The 17,926-nt window shown below is 43.3% G+C and overlaps 1 protein-coding gene and 1 long non-coding RNA gene across 4 annotated transcripts in view; one reads left to right on the top strand and one right to left on the bottom strand.

Moving 5' to 3' along the window:
* Nucleotides 1-12,052: 12,052 nt before the first annotated feature.
* Nucleotides 12,053-17,710, bottom strand: LOC113878895. Of its 2 annotated transcripts, none has more exons than XR_003507155.1 (3): nt 17,353-17,710; nt 14,070-14,199; nt 12,053-13,434 (listed from the first exon to the last, which is right to left on the bottom strand). It is a non-coding gene; the product is annotated as an uncharacterized LOC113878895 (long non-coding RNA). The 2 variants fall into 2 exon arrangements; XR_003507156.1 differs by having other exon boundaries at nt 17,366-17,709.
* OSMR (oncostatin M receptor) overlaps nt 16,570-17,926 on the top strand; it is a 68,344-nt gene continuing 66,987 nt past the window's right edge. Inside the window, exon 1 of one of the 2 annotated variants that reach the window (XM_027520039.1) lies at nt 16,570-16,914. The gene's annotated coding sequence lies outside the window, so the exon portion shown is untranslated. Of the gene's footprint in view, nt 16,915-17,022; nt 17,126-17,926 lie in introns of those variants that run through there. The other variant, XM_027520040.1, reaches the window with a different exon arrangement.

Here is a 17,926-nt window from a genome sequence, read left to right as displayed (position 1 = left end):
CTTAGAAATAATATACTTCCTTAGCAACAATATTCTCCATGATCCTCTGGCATTCATATCAATTAGTTTGCAACAAATCCAAGCTCTAACACTTAACAGTAATGCTAATTAACATTTCTGTGTCTCAGTTACAAGATGGAGATAATTTTGTACCTGTATCCAAAAGTTGCTGCGACAATTGTTTTAAGCGATTATGGTTCAATGATTTTATTTTGCAAATTTTAGAACAAAATATGACCATGTGAGGAGAAGCCAATTGCACCCCACTCCAGTACTCTTGCCTGGAAAGTCCCATGGACAAAGGAGACTGGTGGGCTGCAGTCCACGGGGTCGAGAAGAGTCGGACATGACTGAGCGACTTCACTTTCACGCATTGGAGAAGGCAATGGCAACCCACTCCAGTGTTCTTCCCTGGAGAATCTCAGGGATGGGGGAGCCTGGTGGGCTGCCGTCTATGGGGTCGCACAGAGTCGGACACGACGGAAGCGACTTAGCAGCAGCAGCAGCATGACCGTGTGAATCAGTGCTTGAACGCCTCCTAGATCTTGGAAAAGTCTACGTCATTAGCTTTACAGGAAACGTATCTCTGCCTACCTTACAGGATTATTAAAGAATGACACAACAGAGACCCAGGGCCACTAGCACATCAGGCACCTTGTGCTTATTACACAAAGGCGAGGGCTCCAGACTGACACATGACTCAGGGCTTGGCCGGCAGAGCAGGCCTAGATTTTCAGCTCTTGCTCTTCCCTTGGCCAGATGCCTTCAGCATCACATGTGCAAGGCTGCTGATACACCTGTGACATGGGTGTACTTTCCAAAGTGCTGAGACAACGGGGTGGGGGTGAATGGGGACTAAACTTAAGTCCTTTTCTCTCACCAAATTGTTGTGCCTAAGCATGAAGGTACCTGTGCCTGAGAGGAGAGCATTTCTGCCTCCACACAAAGGCTCCGTCTCTCTGCCAAACCCTGCACCCACTTTTTACAAATGTGCAGAAATACCATCAAGCTGTGGGTGGCCCAGCACCTGTGGCAGCCCTGATAACTGGCACCAAGTAGGCACTCTGCAAATACCAGTGTTGCTCTCTAGGGGCCTCACATTCTTTCCTGCCTGTATTATCTTTTCCTTACTTGCTCACTCTTGTGTAACTCCATGTCAAGTTAATTAGCATATTTTCAAGGAAGTAATTGGAAACCTAAGTTGTTCTAGGGAGGTGCTTTACCAGCGTGTCCCTGGGCTTTATGGAGCAGGGCGAGGTTGGGGGGTGGCGGGCCACACGAGACAGCACCTTAGGGATTCTGCCAGGTCTCTTGGCTGTCTGAATTGGCACACCAGTAGGAAGAAATTTGAGGTTGCAGCTCCTTGGAAACACCCCGAACTCATTTTAGGTAAAGCCAAGCCAAAGGGCTGTTCTTGGCTAGTACCAGAATCTGCGGGTGGGAAGGTGGGAGGCCAAGATTCAATGCCCAGCCCTGTCAGACAGGTCTTGCCACCTTCATGGGAAGGCTTGAAACATTCCTTGAAGAGCCTGTTCTCTAAAAAGTGGTGCCACTAGAGGGCACCTGCGGGTCTCATTCTTTCTGTAGTTTGTCCAACTGAACTGACAGGTTTGCTGAGCTGCTTTGGACCTTACTACCCCTGCCAAGAGATTGAGGGCAGTTGTAACACCTAGACAGTGTATTCAAAAGCAGAGACATTACTTTGCCAACCAAGGTCCATCCAGTCAAAGCTATGGTTTTTCCAGTAGTCATGTATGGATATGAGAGTTGGACCATAAAGAAGGCTAAACACCAAAGAATTGATGCTTTTGAACTGTGGTTTTGGAGAAGACTCTTGAGAGTCCCTTGGACTGCAAGGAGGTCCAACCAGCCAATCTTAAAGGAGATCAACCCTGAATATTCATAGGAAGGACTGATACTGATGCTGAAGCTCCAATACCTTGGCCACCTGATGGGAAGAGCCGACTCATTAGAAAAAACCCTGGTGCTGGGAAAGATTGAAGGCAGGAGAAGGGGATGACAGAGGATGAGATGATTGGATGGCATCACAGACTCAATGGACATGAGTTTGAGTAAACCTGGAGATGGTGAAGAACAGGGAAGCCTGTCCCTGGGGTGCTGCAGTCCATGGGGTCGCAAAGAGTTGGATACTACTGAGCGGCTAAACAACATACCTCACAGGTTTGGTTATGAAAGTGGACAGCAGAGGCTTTACACGTTCACCCACATTATTTCAGCTGAGTGAGCTACCTCAGATGTTCAATTTCTCCATCAAAGGACACATACATTTGATAATGCAAAGGCTAACTTATACTCCCAACAGCATTTGAGAATTAACTGTTGACCCACATCCTCATTAACACTGGACATGATCAATTTTGTACATTTTTCTAACATGATGGATTTAAAATACATATGGAGAACATCTGTTTTTAATGAGTTTCTGTACTTTGTCTCTTCCTATCTTGTTATTATTCTTTGCCCTGTGAGTACATGCTCAGCTATGTCTGACTCTTTGCAATCCCATGGACTGTAGCCCGCCAGGCTCCTCTTTCCATGGAACTTTCCAGGCAAGAAATCTGGAGTGGGTTGCCATTTCCTTCTCTAAGGGATCTTTCGCACCAGGGATCGAACCTGTGTCTTTTACATTGGCAGGTAGATTCTTTACCACTGTGCCACCTGGGAAGCCCCATTCTTTGCCTTATATGGATGTTAAAGCTGATATGTATTTTCTTTTAATCCACAAAGTCTCCCTGTGCAAGGAAATATGGTTTCCGCCTAGCCCTGTCCTACCGGAATGCACAGCCCCCTGTGCCCAGTCCTCTTTCTCTTCCAAACCCTGGGGCTGTCTTCTCACAAGGACTGTTCACTCCGTGAAACTGCTCTCCTTTCCTAGTTTTGTGATGGAGCCTGTCGCTATGGTAGCACTGTCTGCTGTAGATGAAAACCTCCTGCAAGCCCAGACCGGGTTTGCTTACTTGCTCTGGTCAGCAAATAGATGCTACTCAAAAAGTGTTACAATTGACAAAGATAGGTTTCAGATGTGGCTTCTCCCTGCCAAAAGAATAAATGGAATATAGGATTCTGACTACAATTAATGTGTAAAACAGGGAGTTTGGCTAGTATCAATGCCAAAGGAAAAATAAGCACTGAAGCAGACAGTGGCCCTCTGCTGATTTGAAGTCCTAGCATAACTTCAAATGCATAGTCTGTAGCAACTTATAAGGGAATTTTAAGTGTCAGCTCTAGTTTCAGATGACCTAAGGATTTCTTTTCCACTTTAAAAGAAAGTTTTTCAGATTATACATACTTCTTTTTAAAGAAATACATGATCACTGAAGACAATTAACAATTTCTTCAAAAGTATATAAAAAAGACTATCACCCTTCCATTTAAAGATAACTGCAAAGAACATATCATCTATTTCCTTCTAGTTTATATTTATAGGCATACATATAATGTATAAATACTATGTTTTTTCCAAAACAAGAATCATAAGATTCTGTATCTTGCCTTTTCATTTTTATCATTTGCATCAGCCTGTCATTAAATACATTCTGAAACCTGATTTTCAATGGCTGAATGATATTCTATTACAAAGATATATCATAATTTATTATAATAAGCAGCTTCCTTCTGTGTCCAGACAATGTTTCCACCCACTCAAGCTCCTGTTTCCTCTTCCTGGGCCCATAGGCTGCTTCCACTTCCCAGCCTCCCGTGCAGTTTGGCTAGACCATGTGACTGAGTTCCAGCCAGTGCTGGGTGAAAGTGACTGGCCCCGGCCTTAAAGTCAACCCATGCCAACCTCTTGGCCTCTTTCGTTGCTGCAAGTACGTGTGTAAGCCACGTGTTCCAGATGCAAGGTGATAACCGGGAAGCAGCCTCTATCCTCGACTCACCACTTGGAACAGAAAAGACAGCTCGACTAGCATCAGACTATGACTTCAATGAGAAACAAACCTCTTTGCATTGCTGCACAGAGCCCAGTGAAGTAAATATGTGAGTGAAAGACCTGCAAGTTTTTTCCAACTTTCCATTTGTAAGTAAAGAGCAACAAATTGGTTATATGCAATTATGTTGCTAAAATAACTAAGCAGTATAGCACTGGAGTTTTTTCCTGTTTTAAATAAGCAGATAGTGATTATTTTCTTCTTCATATTTTCCCATAATTGTATAGTTTTCTACAGAGAACTATTTTTTTAACTTTTGTAATATTATTGTGTTTTTAAAATTTTACTTATTTTTAATTGAAGGATAATTGCTTTACAGTACTGCATTGGTTTCTACCAAACATCAACCTGAATCAGCCATAAGTTTACCCATGTTCCCTCCCACTGGAACATCCCTCCCACCTCCCACCCTTCTAGGCTGTTACAAAGCCCCAGCAAATTCCCATTGGCTATCTATTTTATATATGGTAGTATATGTTTCCATCTTGTTCTCTCCACACCTCCCACCCTCTGCTTCTTCCCCTCCCCTAGCCGTGTCCATAAGTCTGTTTTTAATGTCTGTGTCACCATTGCTGTTCTGCAAATAGCTTCATATTTATGCATATTAAGAGTGTATGGAAAAAAAAATCCCACTGCTAGACATACACACTGAGGAAATCAGAATTGAAAGAGACACGTGTACCCCAATGTTCATCACAGCACTGTTTATAATAGCCAGGACATGGAAACAACCTAGATGTCCAGCGGCAGATGAATGGATAAGAAAGCTGTGGTACATATACACAATGGAGTATTACTCAGCCATTAAAAAGAATACATTTGAATCAGTTCTAATGAGGTGGATGAAACTGGAGCCTATTATACAGAGCGAAGTAAGTCAGAAAAACACCAATAGAGTATATTAATGCATATATATGGAATTTAGAAAGATGGTAACGCTGACCCTATGTGAGAGACAACAAAAGACACAGATGTAAAGAACAGACTTTTGGACTCTGTGGGAGAAGGCGAGGGTGGGATGATTTGAGAGAATAGCATTGAAACATGTATATTATCGTATGTGAAATAGATTGCCAGTCCAAGTTTGATGCATGAGACAGGGTGCTCAGGGCTGGTGCACTGGGATGACCCTGAGGGATGGGATGAGGAGGGAGGTGGGAGGGAGGGTCAGGACAGGGAACACATGTACACCCATGGCTGATTCACGTGAATGTATGGCAAAAACCACCACCTCCAATTAAAGAAAAAAAAAAAAAAAAGAATGTATGGAAAGAGATAAACAGCATTATCTGGGGGACAACCCCTGAAGCTGAGGTATCTGGCCATAGACTTTCTGAAACAGGGCCCACTTTTCCATGGGAGGGTCTGTGCCCCAACCCAGCTCCCTGTGGGTTAGGGGCTCTAGTTCCCCTAGTTCTAAGAAGCCAAAGTCTAAAACAGCTGCTAAGAGCCCATATTCTCAGACAAGTGCTGGACAGCATGCATGCTATGCAGGTTGCATGGAACACAATTCTGACTATTTACTCCGGATGAAGCCCACTGGTTGACATGTACAACTCACAGGCAACACTTCAGACCAGTGTCCCATTTTTGTTGTTGTTAATCGTTGCATTTTTTAAAAATTTAATATTTTACTGCTGCTGCTAAGTTGCTTCAGTTGTGTCCGACTCTGTGCGACCCCATAGACGGCAGCCCACCAGGCTCCCCCATCCCTGGGATTCTCCAGGCAAGAACACTGGAGTGGGTTGCCATTTCCTTCTCCAATGCATGAAAGTGAAAAGTGAAAGTGAATTCACTCAGTCGTGTCTGACCCTCAGAGACCCCATGGACTGCAGCCTTTACTAAGTAACATAATTATATGGATAAAAATTCAAACGATATGAAAAGGAAGAGTTAAAACTCTCCCCTCTGTCCCTCAGTTGTCTTCCCCAGAGGCAATTAATTTTATTTCTTTTATATCCCTAAAGAGATTATAATTGATTATAACTTGAACAGAACAACCTCCCCCCTAAAATAACAAATGTGGCTTCTCATATTCTTTGATTTTTAAAGATATTACCATAAAAAATAAAAACAAATGATTAAAAAAAACGAATCCGCACAGATAGGTCTAAAGTGAAAAACTACAAGCCTTCCCCTACACATTACCCCCCATTTTTGCCCTTCTCCCCAAGAACATCCACAGTCACGAAATTTCTTGTAATCCTCCTCCAAATATGCTCATGCATATATGCCATGCTGCTGCTACTGCTGCTAAGTCGCTTCAGTCGTGTCCGACTCTGTGAGACCCCATAGACAGCAGCCCACCAGGCTCCCCCATCCCTGGGATTCTCCAGGCAAGAACACTGGAATGGGTTGCCATTTCCTTCTCCAATGCGTGAAAATGAAAAGTGAAAGAGAAGTCGCTCAGTCGTGTCCAACTCTTAGCAACCCCGTGGACTGCAGCCTACCAGGCTCCTCCATCCATGGAGTGGGGTGCCATTGCCTTCTCCATATATGCCATAAACATTAACAAATTAAATAGATAAATGGACATACCACATACACATTTCTGACTCTTTTTTGACTTAATTGACTATCTTGGACATAATTCCACAGCAGCTGATAAAGCACATAATCTTCCTTCCTTTCCTTTGAAAGGATGAATCATAGCATTTTCAGTAGTCTTCTATTGGATAATCTTCAGTTTTTTACTAGTTTTTGTTATTACAGTGTTTTTCCTACCATCACCCCCATTTCCCCCACAGTGTTTTTCTAATGAGCATCTGTGTGTGTGTTACAATTTTGCAACTATGAATATTTGTAAGTCTACATTTCCAGCTAAGTGAATATTATTACTTTTTTCTTCCTGAAAAGAAGGGGTATTTTCAAAGGAAATGGTCTGTATTCATTCTTTTCTGAAACATTTATACTTTCATGTTTAGGCATCATGTTCCAGTAATTTCTAAGAAAACTATTTTTATGATTATTTTTGCTACAAAATCTAGTAACATTAATAACATTTTTTCCTTCTTGGGTTTTTTTAATTTAGCTTGATTATTTTGTATTGAACTTGAATGAACATTTCTCCCTGGCCTGTTTTCAAAAAAATGCCCTGAGAATGTGGAAATTACCAGAGTTTTATTCCACAGTGACTAAGCATCATTAAATAATTGCTGTTATGTTAGAATTGAATGAAAGAACCTACATTTTAAAAGCTGACAAGATTGGATATAAAGGTGAATAACTTTAGGAAGTATTCATTTTAGTCTAGATGAAATTTAAACACAAATGGAATCACCAGATAAAGATAAACCTTACCATTGCTATTGCTAAGTCACTTCAGTCGTGTCCGACTCTGTGTGACCCCATAGACGGCAGCCTACCAGGCTCCCCCGTCCCTGGGATTCTCCAGGCAAGAACACTGGAGTGGGCCGCCATTTCCTTCTCCAATGCATGAAAGTGAAAAGTGAAAGTGAAGTCGCTCAGTCGTGTCTGACCCTCAGAGACCCCATGGACTGCAGCCTTCCAGGCTCCTCCATCCATGGGATTTTCCAGGCAAGAGTACTGGAGTGGGGTGCCATTGCCTTCATAACTCCCTCAAATAAATTTTGTTTTTGGCATTTCAACAAAATTCACAGGAAATTCAAGGACAAGTTTCACCAATCCTCCTTTCGTTCCCCAAACTGTTTCCTTGGTAGTATTGTCTTATATGAGCTTCCCTGGTGACTGAGATGGTAAATATGCCTGCAATGCAAAAAATGCAGGTTCGATCCCTGGGTTGGGAAGATACCCTGGAGAAAGGAATGGCTACCTGTTCCAGTATTCTTGCCTGGAGAATGCCATGGACAGAGGAGCCTGGCAGATTACAGCCCATGGGGTCACAAGGAATTGGACACAACTGAGAGGCTAACACTGTTACTTTTTCATCATGTTATTAGCACTCATTTTTATTTTAACATGACGTTTAAGTTAATAGATTAGCCTTACACAATTCCAGCAGGCTTTCAGCAGTTTCCAGATTGAAGTCTAAGGCAAAAATATTTGAATCTTTTGAAAAACTGGATTGTTTCAGAAGAATATTTTGTTTGAGGGAGAAATCTACCCTAGGAAAGTGGGAAAAAAAAACCCAAACAAGTTCCTTGTATTTTCTCCCAATAACTTCATCATTTAGTGCTTCAAAATATAACTGTAGGGAGTGTCCTTTTGGTCATAGCTGAGGAGCTCTCATTAAACTGCCCCTCCTACATACAACAATATCAAACACTAGGAAAAATACAAATAAAAAACACATAAAAAGCAGTGGAGAATTGACAAAAACAGTAAGATTCTGGAAGAGAATTAACACTTGGAACAAAGGAAAGAGTATGGAGTGAGTTTCCCATATTTTATGGCCCTTAGCTTGAGACCCCACAAGTCTTGTGCAGTGTGAGGGTAACTAAAACTCTGTTAGAAAATTTACAATATTTCTGGCTTGAAGAATCAGAGCTCAGAGTTTGATGCAAACACATTGTTTGGAAAATAAAGTGAGAAACAGCAGAAAAGAAATAGCTAGAGAGGAAAAAGCTTATATTCTGTGCTTAAACTTACATCATTGATAAGCTATGAATCATGACTGTGCAAGACAGAATTCAAAACAGCCTAGATAAAAACAAGCCCCCCCCCCCCCCAAAACAGTGAATTTGGATTTGAGCTGCTACTACTGCAATCAATATCTTGTTTGCAGTTTGAATCTAACCACATTCTGCAGCTGCTCAGTCGCTCAGTCATGCCTGACTTTTTGTGACCCTATGATGGAGAGTAGCTCGCAGGCTCCTCTATCCATAGGATTTTCCCAGCAAGAATACTGGGGTGGGTTGCCATTTCCTCCTCCAGGGGATCTTCCCAATGCAGGGATTGGACCCACATCTCCTGCATCTCCTGCACAGTAGGCAGATTCTTTACTGCTGAGCCATGGGGAAGCCCCTAACCACATTAACTGCCCATTTTAAAAAGAAAATCAATGTCACTGGAGGAATGTAATAGAACTCATTTTCATAGCATAATGTTTACAATGTCCAGTTGTAATCCAAAATTACTTGACAATACAAAAATAAATAAACAAACCAGGAAATGCGATACATTCTCATTTGAGCCACAGTCAATACAGCCTGATTCTAAGATGTCTAGATGTTAGAATAACCAAGTCATGCTCTAAAAGCAGTAATTAGAACTATGCTAAATGAGGTAAAGGAAAATATGCCTGGCATGAGCTAAAGGATAGTAAATATCAGGAAGTGAAGTGAAGTGAAGTGAATTCGCTCAGTCGTTTCTGACTCTTTGCAACCCCATAGACTGCAGCCTACCAGGCTTCTCCATCCATGGGATTTTCCAGGCAAGGGTACTGGAGTGGGTTGCCATTTCCTTCTCCAGGGGATCTTCCTGACCCAGGAATTGAACCTGGGTCTCCTGCACTGCAGGCAGATGCTTTACCCTCTGAGCCATTGGGGAAGTCCAGCAAAGGAGAACTTTCGGTGGTTTATCCACCCCCACCCCAGATGGGACTCGAACCCACAATCCCTGGCTTAGGAGGCCAGTGCCTTATCCATTAGGCCACTAAATATCAGGAAAGATATAGAAAATATATATAAAAAAGAAAAATTTAGAACTGAAATATACACTGCCTATCATACAAAATTTAGTAGATGAATTTGATAACAAAACTAAGATGAGAGGAGAGGAGTCAATAAGCTTAAATAAAGTTTGATAGAAGCTTTCCAGTCTAAAAAACACAAAGAAAAAAAGTGAAAACAATAAAGTCCAAGGGCATTTGGGACTATATGAAGGGAAAGGTCTAACATATGAGTAACTGGATTCTAGGAGAGAGATGAGAAAGATAAGAGTAGAAAAAAAAATGTGAAGAAACACTAGCTGAGAATTTCTCAAATTTGGTCAAAGACATAAATTTACAAATTCAAGAAGCTCAACAAATGTCAAGCCTGATGGATAATGATACTAATTTTTAAAAAATCTCTAAACACATCATTGTCATACTGACAACCAAAAAGAAAGAAAAGATATTGAAAGCAACGAGAGAAAAATGACAGATTATATATACAGGGGAATAATAATTTGAATAATTGACAACTTGTCAACAGAAACAATAGAGATCAGAAAATCACAGAACAACATTTTAAAAGTTTGAAAGGTAAAGGCTGTCAAGCACATATCCTATACCCAGCAAAAACATCCCTCAAGCATGAGATGAAGTGAAGTGTCAGTCACTCAATTATGTCTGATTCTTTCGGACCTCATGGACTACAGCCCACCAGGCTCCTCTAGCCATGGGAATCTCCAGGCAAGAATACTGGAGTGGGTTGCCATTCCCTTCTCCAGGGGATCTTCCCAACCCAGGGATCCAACCCGGGTGTCCCACATTGCAGATTCTTTACCATCTGAGTCACCAGGGAAGCTGGACGAGATGAAGTAAAGACATTAAACACACACACATGACTAAGAGAGTGTATCTCCATATCTGCACTTGAAAATGCTAAAGGAAATCCTTCAGGCTTAGGGAAACAAGAACAGATGAAAACTCGGCTCTCTGGGAAGACTGAAGAACACTGTGGTAAAGGTAAACATGTAAATAGAAAGGACTGTTTTTCCTCTTAATTTCTTTAAAATACATATTGCATGCCAGTTTTATCTTGTCATAAACATAATACATTTTATAATTATAACATAAAGGACAAGAAGCATGGTTAAATGGACCTAGTAGGTGAAATGGTTTAATATTATCTCAAGCAAACAGTAAAAATTAAAGATGTATATCTTAATCCATTAGGCCACATACCAAAAAGTTCTGTAAAGAGGAACAACAAAAACCCAAAAGGCAAATTTAAAATAAAATTCTTTTAAAAATTCAAATGATGTAAAAGAAGGCAGAAAAGGAGAAACAGAAGGACAAAAAGCAGGGAGAATGAAAGAGAAAACATATAGAAAAGTGATAGGTTTAACTCAGTCATATCAATAATTACCTTAAATGTAAGTGTGCTAAACACCCTCTATCAAATTAAAATGCAGAGAATGTACTTTTTAAAAAACTTCCAACTACACGCTCTCAATAAGAGATGCTGTTTAAATATCAATACAAACATGACTATAGATTTATTTTAGGTCAAGGTTAGCAAATCATTTTCAAAAGTTTCCAAAGTTCCCACCTGACTCTCCCTCAAAGTTCTTCCTTCCTGACTGGATTAATGGTCTGTCCTGTAGTATTAATTACTATGCTCATTTTTATTAATCCCCATAACCACAGGCCAAAAGAATAAAAGCAGTTATCCAAGCAAACACATATTCAACAGTATCTCTAAAGCCCATAGAGCAAAAATAAAAAAAAGAAAAAAATCCAAAGTGCTCCCCTGGTGGCTCAGACGGTAAAGAATCCACCTGCAGTGCAAGAGACCTGGGTTGGATCCCTGGGTCAGAAAGATCCTCTGGAGAAGGGAATGGTAACCCTCTCCAGTGTTCTTGCCTGGAGAATTCCATGAACAGAGGACCCTGGCAGCCTACAGTCTTCGGAATCACAAAGAGTCAGACACAACTGAGCGACTAACACTTCTATGGTCTGGTTTCTGATGAAATCTGGAATAAGGTGTGAAAACTATTGGAATACGCAGGAGAGGGTGGAATGTGTAGAAGCAATCAATCCTTCAACCAATCTTCCACTAACATTTAGTTCAACCAAGAAACTCCTTTAGAACTATTAAGGATGCTGTTATCCCTCACTTAAATCCACTTAACAGACACTGAAGGAAAACAATTCATACTTAAGTACTTAAAGGAATCTTCTGAAATTCTAAAATATGAAAGCTCCATGTGGCCCTATATTTAACATCTTGCTTTGTCATTGTCAGCTCCCTTTTTTGTTTGCTTTTGATTTTTTTAAAAAATATACACATTTGGAAATGATAACTGTCTCTTAGTCAAGATTTATGATATATTTTAGATTAGAAACTTTTCAAAATTCCTGTTTTGTTTTTTGCAATATAAGAATACATTTACCAAATAACATTTTAATTTCCATTGTTTTCTTAGAAATAATGCCAATGTCACCGACAATCATAACCACAGAAGCATGCTTTAAAACCTAAAAGTGAATCTTTAATATATCAAATGTGATAACATCCAAAAAGAAATAGAGAATTCTTATCCATGAAGGTAATTGTAAATCATCATCCACTACTTATTGATGAAGCCACTTTCTTCAGAAAACTCCCAATTCCTTCAAGTTCTATCAGTCTGGTTATCAAATACTGCCAAATATGTAATTATAGATACTTGTAGCAGTTTAACAAATAGAATAATAATTTATATTTCACAGCTTACATAGATGATTTCATACGTCTATATCTATGTGTATGCTAAGTTGCTTCAGTCGTGTCCGACTCTTTGTTGACTCCATGGACTGTAGCCCACCAGGCTCCTCTGTCCATGGCGATTCTCCAGGCAAGAATACTGGAGTGGGTTGCCATGCCCTCTTCCATATCTACATCCACAGACAGATCTATGTAATATTCCTGATACTTATAGGACTGTATTTCCCCTGAGAAACTGGATAGGGTAAGGCTAACTAACATTCCACTCATGTCTCTCCTGTCATAGTGTTGCAGCAAAAATGGAAATGAGTGAATGGCCTTTCACACATACAAGCCAAACAGGCTTGCAAGAGTTAAACAATCTTGGTCATTCTTTAGCTGTTACTACTAACAAACACTTGTAGTTGGGCTTGTCCTTCAGAAAGCTAATTACTCTCGGACTCCGTATTGATTATACCCCACACCTGGCATTCTTGTTACCTTACAATCGCTTGGAGCATTCTGCATTTCAGAAAAAAAGGCCACGGGCCAATTATTTCAGGGAAACCAGACCCAGTTGCTGAGTTGCCTCAGGCCAGCTGTAGTTGTTTTGAAACTTTGCAAAGAAAGAATAAAAATGCTAGACCTTCATGAGGATATAAAACCTCTCTCTATTCCCAAGAGATGGGGCGCAGTACTTGAGGTGCTAGCCTGTTATGTATTCCCCTTTGCCGGGCAAAGATAAAGCCATTTTTCTATTTCCCCCAAACTCTGTTTCCGTATTCTTTATTGGCACCGGTGGACAGGGGCCAAGATTTTGACAACAGTAGTTACATATATGAGACTTTCTGGTGAAAGATGAGGAAGGATGGATCAAGAATCATTCCCAGGTTTTTTGATTTGGTATCTGAGTTAAAGGTTGGGGCATTCACTTAATATAAGAGAATCAAAGGTGGAATACTGAAGCATTTGAACTTGAACATATTGATTTTGATGTACAAATAAGTTGGTCTGTAGTTCAGATGAAATAATTGCAATGGAGAGGAAGATTCAAGGTTCATCGGAGCACAAGTGACCATGGAAATCAGGAGCATGGACATGATCATTCGGGAGACTGTGGATTCAGAGGAGAGAATCAACGATGGAGCCCTGGGACAGGCCAACATCTAGGAGACACACAGAGAATGAAAAAGGGACAGGGAAATGATTAAAGGAAATTTTTGCATATTGAGGTATTTAGGGAAGTCATTCTGGCTTATACACAAGTTAACCTGAATTTAATGCTAACTAATGCAGCCTGTCTCTGACACAGAGAACTCAAACAGGAGTTCTGTAACAACCTAGAGGGGTGGGGTGGGGGCGGAGATGGGAGGGAGGTTCAAGAGGGAGGGGGACACATGTATACCTACGGCTGATTCATATTGATGTTTGGCCGAAACCAACACAGTTCTGTAAAGCAATTATCCTTCAATTAAAAAAAATTCAGAAAAAAATACATTGTCCATCTGCTTTAATTATGAAAGAAAAGGGAGCACTGACCAGAAGAATGTCCATGTTAAAAATAAAGATTAAATGCATCATTAAACGCCTCCATTCCTGGGATATCAGGGCTGATACTCGTTCAATAACAAGACTCCCTTTCCAGGTGCCAAGGCCATCCGAACTCCCTGTGTACGTGTTGATCTGTTTTTTTGTTTTTTTGTTTTTTTTTGAAACCTTAAAGGAATGTATCCCTGACTTGTTTAATGTTCTTTGTTTTGACAACATATTAAACTCTGCTGAAAACCATACTTCTCTGTACCTTTCTCCTGGCTTCTGCTGCTGGCCAGTGATCCTTGGCATTCCTTGGCTTGAGGCAGAATAACTCCAATCTCTGCCTCAGGAATCACATGGTGTTCCTCCTGGGTTTCTGTGTCCACATTTTCCTCTTCCTATAAGAATAAAAGGCATTGGGTTAATTCAGGCTCAACTTGATGAAATTTGCAAAATCTATATTTCCAAATGGGGTCATATTCTGAAATTCTGGGTGGACATGAGTTTTTGGACGACACTATTCAACCCATCATCCTGAGGGAATGATCACAGATTTACAGGTGCTATACTAACTAGTCTCTAGAAAGAGGAGTATATGCAAGGAATTAGAATGGTGCACAAAATAAGTGAATTTTATGTGGACACCTGTGGAAGGATGTCATCGAGAGGATGTCCCCTCTGGTTGACCCTCCAACCCCAGACAATCAGAGCCTCCTTATCCCCTCCCCTGTCCTTGGAATATATGTTCTGCTGGCTGTATCTGTACCAGGAGCCATTTTCAAGGATGCAACCTTGACAGAACAATGTGTTATTAAGATCATGGGGTCTGTACACAGGACTGAACCCCATTAAGGCTTCTATATAACTTTTAAGATTCTGGCAGCTGGGTGAGGAGATGTGGAGATGTATTCATCTTGCTACTGTGGGAGACAAGCCTCCTATGTAAGTTCCTTGCTTATTTAAACTGCCACCTACAAAATCAGTCCTGAATATTCATTGGAAGGACTGATGCTGAAGCTGAAACTCCAATACTTTGGCCACCTGATGTGAAGAACTGACTCATTTGAAAAGACCCTGATGCTGGGAAAGATCGAAGACAGGAGGAGAAAGGAACGGCAGAGGATAAGATGGTTGGATGGCATCACTTACTCAATGGACATGAGTTTGAGCAAGCTCCGGGAGTTGGTGATGGACAGGGAAGCCCCTGTCCATGTCCATGGGGTCACAAAGAGTCGGACACACTGAGCAACTGAACTGAACCAATCTGAATGGGCCGGCCTCTCCTTGACCTTTGTGTAAGGGGGCCAATTTAGAATTTCACCAGGGGACTGGAGGGTCCTGAACCAACAGCAGGGAATATTTTGCAACTCAGTTTCTTTCAATTGTTAGAGGAACCCAAAGCAACTTAAGACTCACTTTGCAGAAATTCATCACACTATTTTTTTTTTTTTCACGCTATGAAAAAGTCAATCAGAAAGCCTTCCTCACCCTCAGGACCTGGTTTGACAGAGCTTCCAAAGCCAGATGGCTAAACTAATGGACTCTTTAAAACCCTTAATGAGAGGTGTGGCAAAGTACCTTACATTTATTTAGACAAGAGTACCTTTACCTTCATTATCATTAAATATTTACTGTATGCACCATGGTCTTCCTGGCATCATCAGACACAACCTGTCTAAAAAGAACTCTTTCCCTGGGATGGCATTGGGAGGAGCTATAAACACGGGCAAACATAAAAGTATTTGGGCTTTAAACATAAAATCATGTGGACTGATTCTGACATTTTGAGCCATTCAGTCACTTCAAGAAGTGACTCTTAAGATACGATTCATGGGTGGTCCTTCTCCATTACTCCTAGTTCTCCCAATCACTGTGGTACTTTGCAGCACCTGAATCTCAGTCTTAGTCGCCCAGAGCCAGGTCCCATGGACAAGACTTCAGAGCTGCAGGGCACCCCTGTCCAACACCCCAGCCCCACCAATCTCCCTCTGGGTCCAAAGGCAGTACCACAGCAGCTGTATTTAGATGGTTTCCATACCAGACCCCAGGTGGGTATGCCTTTAGCTAGTCCATCATACAACTTGGTGGTGGTGGTTTAGTGGCTAAGTCTTGTCGAACTCTTGCAACCCCATGGACTGTGTAGCCTGCGAGGCTCCTCTGTCCGTGGGATTTCCCAGGCAAGAATACTAGAGTGGGTTGCCATTTCCTTCTCTAGGGGATCGTCCACACTCAGGGATGGAACCAGGCTCTTCTGCATTGCAGGCGGATTCTTTACCGACTGTACCACCAGGTAAGCCCCCATGTAACTATGAAGAGAGGGCAAATATGCATTTCAAGGGCCCTGTATTTGAATACGTATTTCAAAGATTAAATGGCATTATTAAGAGAAAAAGTAAGCCACGTTATAGCACACATAGCTCTTTGTGTAAGGCTATGGGACAGTTACTGCAAGGACAACTGTATCTGCCAGGGAGTTTCTAGGGAGGAACGAGAACCAGGATCCTAGAACTCAAATTTTATTGCTCTGAACCCCACACAGTCGGAAGTTTGCCTGGAGCGCTTGTGTGTGCCCAAAGAATCTCTGCCGGGAAGCCCAGGGGGTGTGCCTCCAGGCCGGGATAACAAGTGGCCCCGCGGGATCCCACCCGCTTCGCTCCGCTCTGCTCCCGCCCGGGTGGCCAGCCTGCGGGGGCCGGAGCCCCCGCCCGGGTGCCCGGCCCGCTGTTTTCGGTTTCCACTTTTCCTTCCCAGGCCTCGCCCACTTCCTTTCCCACCGGTCCCCGCCCGGCCGCCGAGGCCCGGGGTCCCGCACCTCTGCAGGGTCCCATCCGCTCTCCCCCCGGGGGACCCAAAGGAAGAGAATTCCTGTGGGGCCCAAGAGTGCCAAGAGTGCGCAGCGAGACGGGAAATTGCAAAAGTCCTCGGCCCTCTGCCCTCCCCCGCGGCTTTCCCGTAATTCCCGCCCCTGGGCGCGCGCCCCGCAGCTGATTCATAGGCCAGGCGCGGGGCCGGCCCTGCACGTCCGCACCCGCGCTCTCCCGGGTCTCGCACCGCGGTTCGGCAGCCCAGCCGCCGACGACTCGGCCCGGCTCGCGGAGCCCTCGGCCCGCGGGGTGAGTACCCGACCGCGCGCCCCGCTCGCCTCCGCGCGCGCCGCCTCCCTCGGTGGATTCTCCGCCGGCCCCTGCCGTCTGGACGCGGCCCGGAGTTCAGCACTCTGCTCTCCTGCTCGGTGCCCCGAGGCCTCGCGTTTGCTTGGGCTGGGGGGTTCGCTCTGCCCCGAGAAGGGGTTTCGAGGGGTCCTCGCCGGTGACCCGCGGCCGGGTGCGTAACTACTCATTCTTGCCAGAGCGCACGCCGTGCGTAACCACGACGGTGCCCACCCTGCGTTTACAGTCCCCATCCCACCGCGTCCTTCGCAAGGCAGTCGGGGGATATTTGTGGGATTAAAATTCCCATTTGACCCACTTTTGCCTCGTTCCCAGCACCCCAGAGTTAATTGGGTGTTAATTGCGGTCTCCAGCCTTCCCTCACGTTCTTTTAACGCCTACCTGAGGGTCATACCTCTCTCGGTCGGCGACCTCTCTCCACCTCCCTCTACACCTGGGAGCGAGAGGCGCTCACACGCAGGTGCAGCCGATAAAAGTTCTTGGGGATGCGGTGGTGTCTGGGGTAGACGCCAAGCGAATGGAAGGAGCACCAAGTTGGCCGGTTGGGCGATGGAAGCCTTGTATTTGTAACCGCGCCGCCTCTCACCCTTTTACAGACAGCTCTTTCCTAGGCAAAAAGCACGGAGGGGTTCAGCAACTTGTCCAAGACCATAGAGCTGGCTTCCGTGGCGGTGACGTCGCGGAGCACTGAGAGCCCTTTCTTGACAGTGTTTGGCCGGCTCGTGCCTCCATCTGTCCTGCCTGCCTGTCCTGTGGCTGGAGGCACAGTATTCAGTGCCACGGGGCAAGGGTGCCTGGTAACTGACAAGCTTGAAGACTCTGAACAAGTTTATTCTCCAACTCAAGAGGGATCAATGTAGGCAGAGGCTATGATAGAACTGAATGCCATGTATTTAATTTGAGCTAGAAGGAAAGAAGCTGTGGGTCTTATTGTCAAGTCTAAACTGACTTTAGG

This window comes from Bos indicus x Bos taurus, chromosome 20 (assembly GCF_003369695.1).
Source record: "Bos indicus x Bos taurus breed Angus x Brahman F1 hybrid chromosome 20, Bos_hybrid_MaternalHap_v2.0, whole genome shotgun sequence".
Lineage (NCBI taxonomy): Eukaryota > Metazoa > Chordata > Mammalia > Artiodactyla > Bovidae > Bos > Bos indicus x Bos taurus.
The sequence above is the reverse complement of the archived record's forward strand: the minus strand, read 5'-3'. Positions and strand labels throughout refer to the sequence as shown.